Raw genomic sequence first — 16,509 nt, forward strand, 5'->3', positions numbered from 1 at the left:
TTGCTGCGATTACAGCTGTAAGTCGCTTGGGGTATGTCTCTATCAGTTTTGCACATCGAGAGACTGACATTTTTTCCCATTCCTTCTTGCAAAACAGTTCGAGCTCAGTGAGGTTGGATGGAGAGCATTTGTGAACAGCAGTTTTCAGTTCTTTCCACAGATTCTTGATTGGATTCAGGTCTGGACTTTGACTTGGCCATTCTAACACCTGGATATGTTTATTTTTGAACCATTCCATTGTAGATTTTGCTTTATGTTTTGGATCATTGTCTTGTTGGAAGACAAATCTCCGTCCCAGTCTCAGGTCTTTCTTCCAGAATGGTCCTGTATTTGACTCCATCCATCTTCCCATCAATTTTAACCATCTTCCCTGTCCCTGCTGAAGAAAAGCAGGCCCAAACCATGATGCTGCCACCACCATGTTTGACAGTGTGTTGCTTTTACGCCAAACATAACGTTTTGCATTGTTGCCAAAAAGTAAAATTTTGGTTTCATCTGACCAGAGCACCTTCTTCCACATGTTTGGTGTGTCTCCCATGTGGCTTGTGGCAAACTTTAAACTACACTTTTTATGGATATCTTTAAGAAATGGCTTTCTTCTTGCCACTCTTCCATAAAGGCCAGATTTGTGCAATATACGACTGATTGTTGTCCTATGGACAGAGTCTCCCACCTCAGCTGTAGATCTCTGCAGTTCATCCAGAGTGATCATGGGCCTCTTGGCTGCATCGCTGATCAGTCTTCTCCTTGTATGAGCTGAAAGTTTAGAGGGACGGCCAGGTCTTGGTAGATTTGCAGTGGTCTGATACTCCTTCCATTTCAATATTATCGCTTGCACAGTGCTCCTTGGGATGTTTAAAGCTTGGGAAATATTTTTGTATCCAAATCCGGCTTTAAACTTCTTCACAACAGTATCTCGGACCTGCCTGGTGTGTTCCTTGTTCTTCATGATGCTCTCTGCGCTTTTAACGGACCTCTGAGACTATCACAGTGCAGGTGCATTTATACGGAGACTTGATTACACACAGATGGTTTGTATTTATCATCATTAGTCATTTGGGTCAACATTGGATCATTCAGAGATCCTCACTGAACTTCTGGAGAGAGTTTGCTGCACTGAAAGTAAAGGGGCTGAATAATTTTGCACGCCCAATTTTTCAGTTTTTGATTTGTTAAAAAAGTTTGAAATATCCAATAAATGTCGTTCCACTTCATGATTGTGTCCCACTTGTTGTTGATTCTTCACAAAAAAATACAGTTTTATATCTTTATGTTTGAAGCCTGAAATGTGGCAAAAGGTCGCAAAGTTCAAGGGGGCCGGATACTTTCGCAAGGCACTGTAAAGAATGGTACCAACACATCCTCCGAGAGCAACTTCTCCCAACCATCCAGGAACAGTTTGGTGACGAACAATGCCTTTTCCAGAATGATGGCGCACCTTGCCATAAGGCAAAATGTTAGAGGCTGCGTCTTTCGAATCCGGTATCAGGAAGAATAAAAGTCAGAATCTGTCTTTAATTATCTTTAATTAAATTCAAGCATTAAATGGCAAATGCAATTTTCGTATATACGGGTTCACTGTATCACCACGCAAGCAGAGAACTGACAGGATGTACGTAAACAGCTGTTCTTATACTGTGATAGACATAGTTCCAACCCGTCTGTTGGCCTATTACAGTAGAGGCTGAGCGTGGTTTAGACTTGCTCAGGCCTATCGCAGGCGCTCAGACTAGTCCTATGATGACCACCCCTCCTTATACCTGATTAACTTGGCACATCTTGGAGATCACCCTCTGTCGATGTATAGATTCTCACTGTTCTGGTATCACACCCTAGTTGTAACAGTTGCTCAGTTCCTGCAATTGTGTTGTTCAGTATTTTTCCATCTCAGTTAAACCTTGTGATGACCACCCCTCCCTATACCTGATTAACCACAACTTTGTAACATGCAGCAAGTCACACCTTGTGCTCAATATTGTCACACACACAGACAGGCAAGGCAAATGTAGCAAACAGTACACCGCTTTGAAACATGCAAGTCACACCATGTTACTCAGTTCTTGTCACACACACACACAGATAAAGACAAAGCAGCTGTTGTTCAAACAATTTAATCTTAAGTAATATGGTAGAGGGTTTAAAATGCATTAATCCTAAATCCTTACAAAAAGTGATAACTAAGTGGCTCAGGGAACAAAACATCAATGTTTTGGGTCCATGGCCAGGAAACTCCCCAGACCTTAATCCCATTGAGAACTTTTTTTTAAATTGTATTGATTTATTTCACCTTTATTTGACCAGGTAGGCTAGTTGAGAACAAGTTCTCATTTACAACTGCGACCTGGCCAAGATAAAGCATAGCAGTGTGAACAGACAACACAGAGTTACACATGGAGTAAACAATAAACAAGTCAATAACACAGTAGGAAAAAAATAAAAAAGAGTCTATATACATTGTGTGCAAAAGGCATGAGGAGGTAGGCGAATAATTTACAATTTAGCAGATTAACACTGGAGTGATAAATGATCAGATGGTCATGTGCAGGTAGAGATACTGGTGTGCAAAAGAGCAGAAAAGTAAAACAAATAAAAACAGTATGGGGATGAGGTAGGTAAATTGGGTGGGCTATTTACCGATGGACTATGTACAGCTGCAGCGATCGGTTAGCTGCTCAGATAGCAAATGTTTAAAGATAAAAGTCTTCAACTTCAGCGATTTTTGCAATTCGTTCCAGTCACAGGCAGCATAGAACTGGAATGAAAGGTGGCCAAATGAGGTGTTGGCTTTAGGGATGATAAGTGAGATACACCTGCTGGAGCGCGTGCTACGGTGGGTGTGCTACTGGATTTTCTGGTGACTCCGAATTATCATTTTGGTTACACCATATGCATTACTTTTCTCACAAACATGTTTGAGGCAACTGCTTATGCACCCATGTGACATCACTTATGTATTTTGAGTTTCGAAATAAAATATATGCTATTCAGAATTAAAAATATGTATTTGTTTTTAGCGGTCGCATCAAATTATCAGATATTTAGGGTAAACCTGACAAGTAGTGGAAATGTAAACTTATCAAACATTTCCGAGATACTTGCTAAACTTTATTCTTAACTAAAGGGTATCTCACAGGCATCTAAATGATGTCTGAGTACCTTCATGTGATTTGATCCAAAATGGTAACTTTGGCGGTTGCGCCAAATGCTCCAGTCGCTTTCCAGACAAAAGTATTTAAAACCTTTCTGCCTAAACTCGTTGAGAGAATGCCAAGAGTGTGCAAAGATGGCATCAAGGCAAAGGGAGGCTACTTTCAAAAATATATTTTGATTTGTTTAACACTTGTTTGGTTACCACATGAGTCCGTGTTTTATTTAATAGTTTTGACGTCACTATTAGAAAATAATACAAATAAAGAAGAACCCTGGAATGAGTAGATGTGTCCAAATGTTTGACTGGGTGTGTGTGTGTGTGTGTGGTGTGTGTGTGTGTATGTGTGTGTGTGTGTGTGTGTGTGTGTTATATAACTAGTTATTTTCTAGAAACATAGCTACAGTCAACTTAGCTAGGCTAAGGTGAACTCAATTCAAGACTGATGGTGGGAATTTATAATCGCTAGCTTACCCCCAGCAGTTTCAAGATAGCGAACTAGTTAATGGCATTTTCTCAACCTCATCAATCAGATGGATTTCTAGCAAATACATTTGTTTACCCTTACATCCAAAGCTGCCTGATACAGCTGACCAGTTGATAGTAAAGTGAGATTAATCATTCATCCTACTTTACTATCTGCAATGGCTAGCCAGTAGTTAGTCTGAAAGTACTCGCTGCCGCTGACTGCACAAGCTTTTGGTGGGGATTGTTGAGCTACTTGTGCGAGAAGGCAGAGTGGTTAATACGTTCTTAGTGACCAGAGGTGACTGAATTCAGGATTTTTGATAATCGTTCAAAACATGAAAATGAAAATAGGTAATAATAAACATGAATCGTCATAGTAGTTCACAATAGGCTGTTAAAATGATGTTTCAATCATTCCTCTTGCGTTAGCTGTGTCAGGGGGAAAAAGCGCACGCAGGCATTTTTCCTGTGAGGCTGACCACACCGCTTGCGTTGCATTTTTTTTTTTAGAAATCTGTTATTCAATTATTGCAACCCCTGCATGCGCGCGCCAATGAGCGTCTGTGTTGCCAAGGGCTAAAATAGTTATATTTCTGACGCGCTGCAAGTCCTGCCGCTCCCATCTCCTCTTTGGTTTATAGAAGCAGGTACCCACTTGCCATCTCCTCATTGGGTTATACCCACGTGGGTGACTGAAAGACAGATGGAGGTCAGTGGTGGTAATGCACCTAATTTATTAAAGCTGCCACTCGCAATATAAAGTCAAGAGAAGAAAAAAGCCTGGAAGGAAGAGAGATGACTTGAAACGATTCGGTTGGCTGTTTTATGTGTAGATTAATTGGCGGAGTAGAAGACCTTGTGCATTTCAGGTAAAATAACAACTGACTGTTTATATCTCAGGACAAATTAGCTAGCAACAGCAAGCTAGCTAAATAGGACAAATTAGCTAGCAAGTGCAAGCTAACTAGCTAATTTGCCAATAATGTTTAATGCTTTTCGACCTGTCCCCAAATTAATATAATTGGTTCAGTTTGTTTTGATATTTTAACCTGCGTGTCGTGATCGCGTTTGGTGTGGGAGGACAAAATAAATGTATGCACAATGGTGCACGCGCTGTCGTTGCAATTTCCTTTATTACCAAATGAGGAGCGATACAAACCACACACCAGTCAGAGTTATACTTAAACTTCATCTTTAATAATATGAGCTTTACAACAGCTCTTTGACTCTCAGATCAATTCAGTGTCTATAATGAATTCTGAGAGTCCCTACAGAAGAACAGAAGATCTTTTAAAGCCAAGATACACCCCTCTCAACTTACATGACGAAACACAGATCTTAAGAACTCTTCACAAAGGGCTTTTTACTTGAGAAAGGAGTATCCCTTAGCCAGATTGCATTCGCTATAAATTATCGCTCAGTTTGGTCTCTAAAACGAGGTTCTAATCTTGTTCCTGGTACTTCATAGTACCAAAACATCACCTTATCCAAGGCATAACTCAATTGTCAACTCTATATACTCCTATATCAAGTAAACCCCCTCTTCTCCCCACTCCTGGACAAGCTCACAGAGGGGAGTGACTTGCGCACATTGTGGAGCCAATTTATTGGTTCCCCCTTAATCACGCCATCCCTTCGCATGGTTTAACAGATGCATTCACATATGAAGACAATGTTCCATGCTATCCTCTTCCCTTTCTGATGTTCTGCATAGAACCAGAGACATGTAAAGGACAAGCATGACCTCTCCCCTCTCTGGGCCCCAAATGACTGAGCCCCAGCTAAGAAAAAAGTGATCCAGTTCATCTGCCAACACTATAGTCCAAAAGGATACATTCTAATGGCAAGTATCTGACATAAGCATATTATATAAATAAAACATCTTATCTATGTTACCCAACTAATTCTGATTCATCCGCAACATTTCCCTCTCAAGGGACTCTGTCCCTTCTGGAGAATCAGAACAGTAACATTACACCTTACTAACAGTAATTTCAGAGTATATGAATTATGAAAAAAATACATAATCAATATTTAAAAGAAAATAAAGAATCAAATCCCTTTAATGTGAAGTACCTTAGCTTATATGTAAGCTTTCTCCCTTCTGAAACTAAGTTTACAACCGTTATTCTACAAGACAGAAATCACACAGAATAATACATTGTTGAGGAAAAAAAAACAAAAAAACAGAACATAGAAATGCTCCCTAATTTACAGGAGAACCAGTGTCTAAACACAGGCCTCATCTCAACATATAGGACAGTCATCCCTCTAAGTCCTCATGCTCAGAATTGGAGTCCTCACCATTAGAGATGTAGTCAGGAATAGAGAATAGGTCAGGGAAATCATTCATATTCCAAATCATTCATATTCCAAATCATAATTAAAAACCCAACTAATTACCCAACCAAAATTTAGAATGACAATGCTCAGTGATTCAAATTGGTCTTATCACTCAAAGTAAAAAAATAAATAATTTTACCTTCTCCTGGACAAGCTCACTGAGGGGAGTGACTTGCGCACAGACATTGTGGAGCCAATTTATTGGTTCACTGTATCACAATTCCTGTGGGTCAGAAGTTTACATACACTAAGTTGACTGTGCCTTTAAACAGCTTGGAAAATTCCAGAAAATGATGTCATGGCTTTAGAAGCTCACTTGGAGGTGTACCTGTGGATGTATTTCAAGGCCTACCTTCAAACTCAGTGCCTCTTTGTTTAACATCATGGGAAAATCAAAAGTTATCAGTCAAGACCTGAGAAAAAAATTGCAGACCTCCACAAGTTTGGTTCACGCTAGGGAGCAATTTCCAAACGCCTGAAGTTACCACATTAATCTGTACAAACAATAGAACGCAAGTATAAACACCATGGGACCATGCAGCCATCATACCGCTCAGGAAGGAGACGCGTTCTGTCTCCTAAAGAGGAACGTACTTTGGTGCGAAAAGTGCGAATCAATCCCAAAACAATAGCAAAGGACCTTGTGAAGATGCTGGAGTATCTATATCCACAGTCAAACGAGTCCTATATTGACATAACCTGATAGGTCACTCGACAAGGAGGAAGCCACTGCTCCAAATCGCTGGGTCTTCCTAATGGACAATGATCCCAAGCATAGTTCCAAAGTTGTGGCAAAAAGGCTTAAGGACAACAAAGTCAAGGTATTGGAATGACCATTACAAAGCCCTGACCTCAATCCTATAGCAAATGTTTGGGCAGAACTGAAAAAGCATGTGCGAGCAAGGAGGCCTACAAACCTGACCCAGTTACATCAGCTCTGTTAGGAGGAATGGGCCAAAATTCACCCAATTTATTGTGGGAAGTTTGTGGTAGGCTACCTGAAACATTTGACCAAATATAAACAATTTAAAGTCAATGCTACCAAATACTAATTGAGTTTATGTACACTTATGACCCACTGGGAATGTGATGAAAGAAATTAAAGCTGAAATAAATCATTCAGTCTACTATTATTCTGATATTTCACATTCTTAAAATAAACTGGTGATCCTAACTGACCTAAGACAGGGAATTTTTACCAGAATTAACCAGTTAGAGCTCTAGGGGCGCTATTTCATTTTTGGATAAAAAACGTTCCCGTTTTAAGCGCGATATTTTGTCACGAAAAGATGCTCGACTATGCATATTCTTGACAGTTTTGGAAAGAAAACACTCTGAAGTTTCAGAATCTGCAAAGATTTTGTCTGTAAATGCCCCAGAACTCATTCTACAGGCGAAACCAAGATGATGCATCACCCAGGAATTAGCAGAATTTCTGAAGCTCTGTTTTCCATTCTCTCCTTATATGGCTGTGATTGCGCAACGAATGAGCCTACACTTTCTGTCGTTCGCCCAAGGTCTTAGCAGCATTGTGACGTATTTGTAGGCATATCATTGGAAGATTGACCATAAGAGACTACATTTTCCAAGTGTCCGCCTGGTGTCCTGCGTCGAATTCGGTGCGCAATTGCCAGCTGCTTCCACTTTACCATTTGATTCAGGGGAGAAAGCATGTGTCCAAGAACGATGTATCAATGAAGAGATATGTGAAAAACACCTTGATGATTGATTCTAAACAACGTTTGCCATGTTTTCAGTCGATATTATGGAGTTAATTTGGAAAAAAGTTTGCGTTTTGAGGACTGAATTTATGGATTTTTTTTGGTAGCCAAATGTGATGTATAAAACGGAGCTATTTCTAATACACAAGGAATCTTTTTGGAAAAACTGAGCATCTGCTATCTAACTGAGAGTATCCTCATTGAAAACATCAGAAGTTCTTCAAAGGTAAATGATTTTATTTGAAGGCTTTTATGGTTTTGTTAATGTTGCGTGCTGGATGCTAACGCTAATGCTAACGCTAAATGCTAACGCGAAATGCTAACTCTAGCTAGCTACTTTTACACAAATTATTGTTTTCCTATGGTTGAGAAGCATATTTTGAAAATCTGAGATGACAGTGTTGTTTACAAAAGGCTAAGCTTGAGAGATGGCATATTTATTTCATTTCATTTGCGATTTTCATAAATAGTTAACGTTGTGTTATGCTAATGAGCTTGCTGATAGATTTACACAATCCTGGATACAGGGGTTTTTTCATAGCTAAACGTGACGCAGAAAACGGAGCGATTTGTCCTAAACAAATAATCTTTCAGGAAAAACTGAACATTTGCTATCTGAGAGTCTCCTCATTGAAAACATCTGAAGTTCTTCAAAGGTAAATGATTTTTTTGAATGCTTTTCTGTTTTTTTGTGTAAATGTTGCCAGCTGAATGCTAATGCTAAATGCTACGTTAGCCATCAATACTGTTACACAAATGCTTGTTTTGCAATGGTTGAGAAGCATATTTTGAAAATCTGAGATGACAGTGTTGTTAACAAAAGGCTAAGCTTGAGAGCTAGCATATTTATTTCATTTCATTTGCGATTTTCATGAATAGTTAACGTTGCGTTATGGTAATGAGCTTGAGTCTGTATTCACGAACCCGGATCCGGGATGGGGAGATCAGAAAGGTTAAATGTCAGGAATTGTGAAAAACGGAGTTTAAATGTATTTGGCTGAGGTGTATGTAAACTTCCAACTGTACATTAATGATTCATTTCGGTTGCCTATCCTGATGTGAAGTTTGTTCTATAGAAAGTATTTGACTCGGATGTGTGCCACAGAAAGTATTTGATCTAGCCACAAAATTAAGGAAATTAGAAGGGGGAGTGTCACGAGTCCGACCGAGGGTGGCTCCCCTTCCCGTTCGGGTGGTGCTCCTCGGTGGTCGTCGTCGCCGGCCTATTAGCTGCCACTGATTTTCTTTCCTCCCCCTCCTTGTATGTTTATTGTTAGCACCTGTTAGTTAGTAATTAGTTGGGCTTTATTAGACAGCCCACTCCAAAGCACGACCCGTGCGGCCTGTTTCTTTGTGTGGGATTAATTATTGTAACCTTCATGTATGAAGTAGACGAACGTGTTTGTTCCTGGTCGTGTATTCTGCTGTACTGTTTTCGTCCCCCGTGTTTGGGGCATTTGTTTTTGAGCACCCAGTGTTTCGTAAGTGCATTAAATAGCACAGTATTGAACTCTCTGTTTCCTGCGTCCGACTCCACACCCACGACACCCGGAGCATTACAGAATCCCGCACCTGAAAATGGAGTCAGCAGGAGCAGCGGCCAACCCTCTCCCATCGATGGAGGAACGGGTTCTCCACCATACCACCGTCCTCCATCGGATCGGATCGGCTATGGATCAAATGATGGAGATAATGGACCGATGGGAGAGGAGTGGTCTCCTCTCTCCACCTTCGGCACCCCCGGCTCCGGACTCCCCATCTCCCGACTCCAGCACTCTCCGTCTGACGCTCCCGAGGGCATATGATGGAGCGGTGGCGGGGTGCCAGGGTTTTTTACTCCAACTGGAGCTATACCTGGCCACTGTCAGACCCACTCCCTCGGGAGCGGAGAGGGTGAGTGTCCTCATCTCCTGCCGCACGGGTCGTGCTCTGGAGTGGGCGAACGCAGTCTGGAATGGCCCAGACTCAGCAAAGGAGCACTACCCAGAGTTTTCCCGCCGCTTCCGTGCCGTGTTTGATCACCCTCCAGAGGGCCGAGCGGCGGGAGAACGACTATTTCATCTCAGGCAGGAGAAGAGGAGCGCCCAGGATTACTGCTGGAGCATGACCTATTCGTCAAGGCTGAGAAATGCGTGTTCTCTAAATGAGCCGTCTCCTTCCTGGGTTATCGCATTTCCACCTCGGAGGTGGTGATGGAGTGTGACCGCATTAGGGCCGTGCGTAATTGGCCGACTCCGACCACGGTAAAAGAGGTGCAGCGGTTTTTGGGTTTTGCCAACTACTACCGGAGGTTTATCCGGGGTTTCGGCCAGGTAGCGGGTCCCATTACCCCACTGCTGAAGGGGGGCCCGGTGCGGTTACAGTGGTCAACAGAGGCGCACAGAGCCTTTCAACAGGTTGAAGGCTATGTTCACGGATGCACCCGTGTTGGCGCATCCGGACCCCTCTCTAGCATTCATAGTGGAGGTGGACGCCTGCGAGGCTGGGGTGGGTGCCGTGCTATCACAGCGCTCGGGTACGCCACCAAAACTCCGCCCCTGCGCTTTCTTCTCAAGGAAGCTCAGCCCAGCAGAGCGTAACTATGACGTGGGGGACCGGGAGTTGCTAGCGGTGGTCAGGGCTCTGAAGATGTGGAGACACTGGCTTGAGGGGGCTAACCACCCCTTTCTCATCTGGACCGACCACCAGAATCTGGAGTATATTCGGGCAGCTAGGAGACTGAACCCACGTCAGGCAAGTTGGGCCATGTTCCGGTTTACATTGTCTTATAGACCGGGCTCCCAGAACGTGAAGGCTGACGCACTGTCCCGCCTTTACAACACGGAGGATAGGTCCCCGAACCTACTCCCATCCTTCCCGCCTCAAGGCTGATAGCACCAGTGGTATGGGAGGTGGACTCAGACATCGAGCGGGCGTTACGGGCGGAACCCGCGCCTCCTCAGTGTCCGGCGGGGCGAAAGTACGTGCCGCTTGGTGTTCGGGACCAACTGATTCGGTGGGCTCACGCCCTACCCTCCTCGGGTCACCCTGGGGTGGCGAGGACAGTGGGGAGCCTTCGGGCGAGGTATTGATGGCCCACCTTGGCTAGGGACGTTAAGGTTTATGTCTCCTACTGTTCGGTGTGCGCCCAGAGTAAGACTCCTAGGCACCTTCCTAGGCACCCCGTTCCACACCGTTCCACAACGTCCATGGTCGCATCTATCCGTAGATTTCCTGACGGATCTTCCCCCGTCTCAGGGGAACACCACGGTTCTGGTGATTGTGGATTGGTTCTCTAATTCCTGCCGTCTCCTCCCGTTGCCCGTTATCCCTACAGCCCTACAGACTGCGGAGGCATTATTCACCCAAGTCTTTCGGCACTACAGGGTGCCGGAGGACATCGTTTCTGATCGGGGCCCCCAATTCACTTCCCGAGTATGGATGGCGTTCATGGAGCGTTTGGCAGTCTCGGTCAGCCTGACCTCCGGTTATCACCCCGAGAGTAATGGGCAGGTGGAGAGAGTGAACCAGGAGGTGGGTAGGTTTCTGCGGTCGTATTGCCAGGATCGGCCAGGGGAGTGGGCGAGATACATTCCCTGGGCTGAAATGGCCCAGAACTCACTACGCCACTCCTCTACTAACGTGTGCCCTTTTCAGTGTGTGTTGGGGTACCAGCCGGTCCTGGCACCATGGCATCCGAGCCAGACCAAGGCTCCTGCGGTGGAGGAATGGGTACAGTGCTCCAAGGAGACCTGGAGGGCCGTCCAGGAATCTCTCCAACAAGCGAGTGGACGGCAGAAGAGGAGTGCTGACCGCCACCGCAGTGAGGCCCCCGTGTTTGTACCAGGGGACAGGGTCTGGCTCTCGACCCGAAACCTGCCCCTCCGCTTGCCCTGCCGGAAGCTGGGTCTGCAGTGTGTAGGGCCCTTTAAAGTCCTGAGGAGAATAAACGAGGTGTGTTATCGATTACAACTCCCTTCCTATTATCGTACCTCGTGAACTGGGAGGAGTACGGTCCGGAGAAGAGGTGCTAGGTACCAGTGGGGGACATCTTGGATCCATCAATGTTGAGAGATTTCCTTCGCCTCCATCCGGATCGCCCTGCACCTCGTCCTCCGGGTCGACCTCGAGGCCGGTGTCGGCGCGCTGCTGGAGCCGCGCGTCAGGGGGTGTACTGTCACGAGTCAGACCGAGGGTGGCTCCCCTTCCCGTTCGGGTGGCGCTCGGCGGTCGTCGTCGCCACTGATTTTCTTTCCCCTCCTCCTTGTATGTTTATTGTTAGCACCTGTTAGTTAGTAATTAGTTGGGCTTTATTAGACAGCCGGCCCGCCTGTTTCTTTGTGCGGGATTAATTATTGTAACCTTGGTGTAGTAGACGAACGTGTTTGTTCCTGGTCGTGTATTCTGATATACTGTTTTCGTCCCCCGTGTTTGGGGCATTTGTTTTTGAGCACACAGTGTTTCGTGAGTGCATTAAATAGCACAGTATTGAACTCTCTGTTTCCTGCAGCTGTGTTAAGGGAATTTTTATCTATAATGACTAATTATGTATACATTTCAATCAGGACGAATTAAAGGACTATTATGTTACTGTACATGTATGAATTGTCTCTGTTGCTCTCAGTATTGAATATAATGTAGTCAGGAGTTTAGTACAATGACGGTCTGTTCCTTTGTACAAATGAATGAACTATCTCCATTGGCTCTAGGCGAGGAGGGAAGGCTTGAGAACTATAGGGCCTTTCTACCAGTGTCAAGAAGAGACGGAACATTTAGAAAACGCTGACGTCATTTTCAGTTTATAACCTGTGGTAAAATGTGTATGAACTCAGTACTCTCTTGAAATAAAGGCTGTTACCTGTCTTTTAAGACCGGGGCTCTGTCCATTCTTATAAAATATAGGGTCTTACAAACCCTTAATGCATTGACAAGAGTGTTTAATTTTGATTGGGAATTAAAACAGAGGAATTTAGAATTCCTTCAACAGTCTGATTCCAAACCCACGACACCCGGATCTTTACAGGGAGGACTTCGGCAAGGCTATTTTCTTGCCCCTGAAATACCCCCCCCCCCCCCCCCCCCCCCTTCTATTTTGGGACTGCAAGGCCTGGCACACTTCAGAATAATTTTGGTAGCTCATGTATGTTGCCACAGAAAGCACAATTAGAGTATCAAGAAACATAAACATTTATTTTAGAAATATTTTGTAATGTTTAAGAAAATAAAGATAATACACAAATATCACACAATAACACAATCCCATCACAGAAGGTTAAGTTTGTTAACAAACATTAAATAAGAAATACAAATGTTGATCTTTGTATAATAAGATATGATTTGATAGTTTTGTCAAGTCGGTTAGGACATCTACTTTGTGCATGACACAAGTAATTTTTCCAACAATTGTTTACAGACAGATTATCACAATTCCAGTGGGTCAGAAGTTTACATACACTAAGTTGACTGTGCCTTTAAACCGCTTAGAAAATTCCAGAAAATTATGTCATGGCTTTAGAAGCTTCTGATAGGCTAATTTACATAATTTGAGTCAATTGGAGGTGTACCTGTGGATGTATTTCAAGGCCTACCTTCAAATGCAGTGCCTCTTTGCTTGACATCATGGAAAAATCTAAAGAAATCAGCCAAGACCTCAGCAAAAAATGTGTAGACCTACACAAGTCTGGTTCATCCTTGGGAGCAATTTCCAAACGCCTGAAGGTACCACGTTTATCTGTACAAACAATAGTAAGCAAGTATAAACACCATGGGACCACGCAGCCATCATACCACTCAGGAAGGAGACATGTTCTGTCTCCTAGAGATGAACGTACTTTGGTGCGAAAAGTGCAAATCAATCCCAGAACAACAGCAAAGGACCTTGTGTAGATGTTGGAGGAAACAGGTACAAAAGTATCTATATCCACAGTAAAACAAGTCCAATATCGACATAACCAAAATGCCGCACAGCAAGGTAGAAACCACTGCTCCAAAACCGCCATAAAAAAGCCAGACTATGGTTTGCAACTGCACATGGGGACAAAGATCATACTTTTTGGAGAAATGTCCTTTGTTCTGATGAAACAAATATAGAACTGTTTGGCCATAATGACCATCGTTATGTTTGGAGGAAAAAGGTGAAGCTTTCAAGCCGAAGAACACCATCCCAACCGTGAAGCACGGGGGTGGCAGCATCATGTTGTGGGGGTGCTTTGCTACAGGAGTGACTGGTGCACTTCACAAAATATATGGCATCATGAGAGAGGAAAACGATGTGGATATATTGAAGCAACATCTCAAGACTTCAGTCAGGAAGTTAAGGCTTGGTCGCAAATGGGTCTTCCAAATGGACAATGACCTCAAGTGTACTTCCAAAGTTATGGCTTAAGGACAACAAAGTCAAGGTAATGGAGTGACCATCACAAAGCGCTGACCTCCACCCTATAGAAGCTTTGTGGGCAGAACTGAAAAAGTGTGTGGAGCAAGGAGGCCTACAAACCTGACTCAGTTACACCAGCTCTGTCAGGAGGAATGGGCCAAGATTCACCCAATTTATTGTGTTAAGCTTGTGGAAGACAACCCAAAATGTTTGATCCAAGTTAAACAATTTAAAGGCAATGCTACCAAATACTAATTGAGCGTATGTTAACTTCTGACCCACTGGGAATGTGATGAAAGAAATAAAAGAGGAAAAAAAGAATTCTCTCTACTATTATTCTGACATTTCACATTCTTAGAATAAAGTGGTGATCTAATGTGGTGAACTGACCTAAAACAGGAAGTTTTTACTTGGATTAAATGTCAGGAATTGTGAGAAAAAAACAGAGTTTAAATATATGGGGCGGCAGGGTAGTCTAGTGGTTAGAGCGTTGGACTAGTAATCGGAAGGTTGCAAGTTCAAACCCCTGAGCTGACAAGGTACAAATCTGTTGTTCTGCCCCTGAACAGGCAGTTAATCCACTGTTCCTAGGCTGTCATTGAAAATAAGAATTTGTTCTTAACTGACTTACCTAGTTAAATAAAGGTACAAATAATCATATTTGGCTAAGGTGTACATCGTGAACTTCCGACTTCAACTGTATACTACTTTTTTTTCTCAAAAGATAGGGGTCAAACTTATTGGCACCTCTGTTTAAATACCTTTCAATACCTCACCTTGTGAGGATAACAGCACTGAGCCTTTTTCTGAAATGTTTTATGAGATTGGAGAACACATTGGAAATTCTCCATGTGAAGAAGGTGGATCTTTTTACTTTTATAGCAATAGTGGTAAATGGAACCGATCAAGTTGAAAAGAAGTCACGAAAGATTGACATCATTGTTTCTGCTGTTGAACGGTTCTTTGGATTAAAATATTTAATGTACTTTCCCCATCCTCTCATGCCCTAGAGCCTGAGTAGGGAATTACGGAGTTTTTGACATTTGTTACGTGTAAAAAAAAAAAGAGTTTTATAAGTGTGTGTGGATTAATTACTTTTTCTCCCATATCTGTAATGGAATGTATTAAAAAAAGGTTTTTACCCCAGTCCAGTTGGTGATGGGAATACAACATTAGTTTTGGGAGCTACACCATAAAACCTGAGAGAAGAAGACTGGAATTGAATCCGTTCGTCGACAGGACTGCCTGCGGAATGGTACCTATTCGGGAAGATGGCCGGAGGCGGGTGTTTTGTTTGAATCAGATGGCGCGTTGAGTGGAGACAAGTGAGAAGGAATGGATTACAGTGGCAAATAAAAAAGGAAACTAGAGAAGGAAAGTGGTCGTGGAGTCTAGTAAATCCAAGCCTAGTTCTGACTGTTCTTTAGTCTGAGTTTTGGATCGAAAGAGAAACCCGGGAGATCCGTTTCGAAGTCTCAAGGAAAATCATAGATGCGTTAGATGAGGTGGCGTCAGTGAAAATAACAAGAAATTGGTTTATTTGGTTTATTTTTGTATGTCCATAGAGCAGAAGGAGCGTGCTTTGCACCTGAAAAATATGTTGAATTTGAATGTGTCACGTGTGGATCTGCGATGCAGGGCACATATCAAGTGAGTTATTTCTGGAGTGGCGCTAGAAGTGAGTGCAAAGGATGTAACTGAAGAAATAGATGCAGTAGTTGTTGCACGACAACTGACCCGTATGGTGGATGGAATGAGGAAGCCCAGTGGTTGGTGCAGGCCGACTGACCCGTATGGTGGATGGAATGAGGAAGCCCAGTGGTTGGTGCAGGCCGACTGACCCGTATGGTGGATGGAATGAGGAAGCCCAGTCGTTGGTGCAGGCCGACTGACCCGTATGGTGGATGGAGTGAGGAAGCCCAGTGGTTGGTGCAGGCCGACTGACCCGTATGGTGGATGGAGTGAGGAAGCCCCGTGGTTGGTGCAGGCCGACTGACCCCTATGGTGGATGGAATGAGGAAGCCCAGTGGTTGGTGCAGGCTGACTGACCCATATGGTGGATGGAATGAGGAAGCCCAGTGGTTGGTGCAGGCCGACTGACCCGTATGGTGGATGGAGTGAGGAAGCCCAGTGGTTGGTGCAGGCCGACTGACCCGTATGGTGGATGGAGTGAGGAAGCCCCGTGGTTGGTGCAGGCCGACTGACCCGTATGGTGGATGGAATGAGGAAGCCCAGTGGTTGGTGCAGGCCGACTGACCCCTATGGTGGATGGAATGAGGAAGCCCAGTGGTTGGTGCAGGCTGATTGACCCATATGGTGGATGGAATGAGGAAGCCCAGTGGTTGGTGCAGGCTGACTGACCCCTATGGTGGATGGAATGAGGAAGCCAGTCCATCCAGTATTTTGTTTTTTGAAGAACATGCGTATATTTGGGTTATGTGAGATATCCTGTAAGAGCCTTCGTGCCCAAACCC

Source organism: Oncorhynchus mykiss, chromosome 28, assembly GCF_057628025.1.
Source record: "Oncorhynchus mykiss isolate SJ-2025 chromosome 28, ASM5762802v1, whole genome shotgun sequence".
Taxonomy (NCBI): Eukaryota; Metazoa; Chordata; class Actinopteri; order Salmoniformes; family Salmonidae; genus Oncorhynchus; species Oncorhynchus mykiss.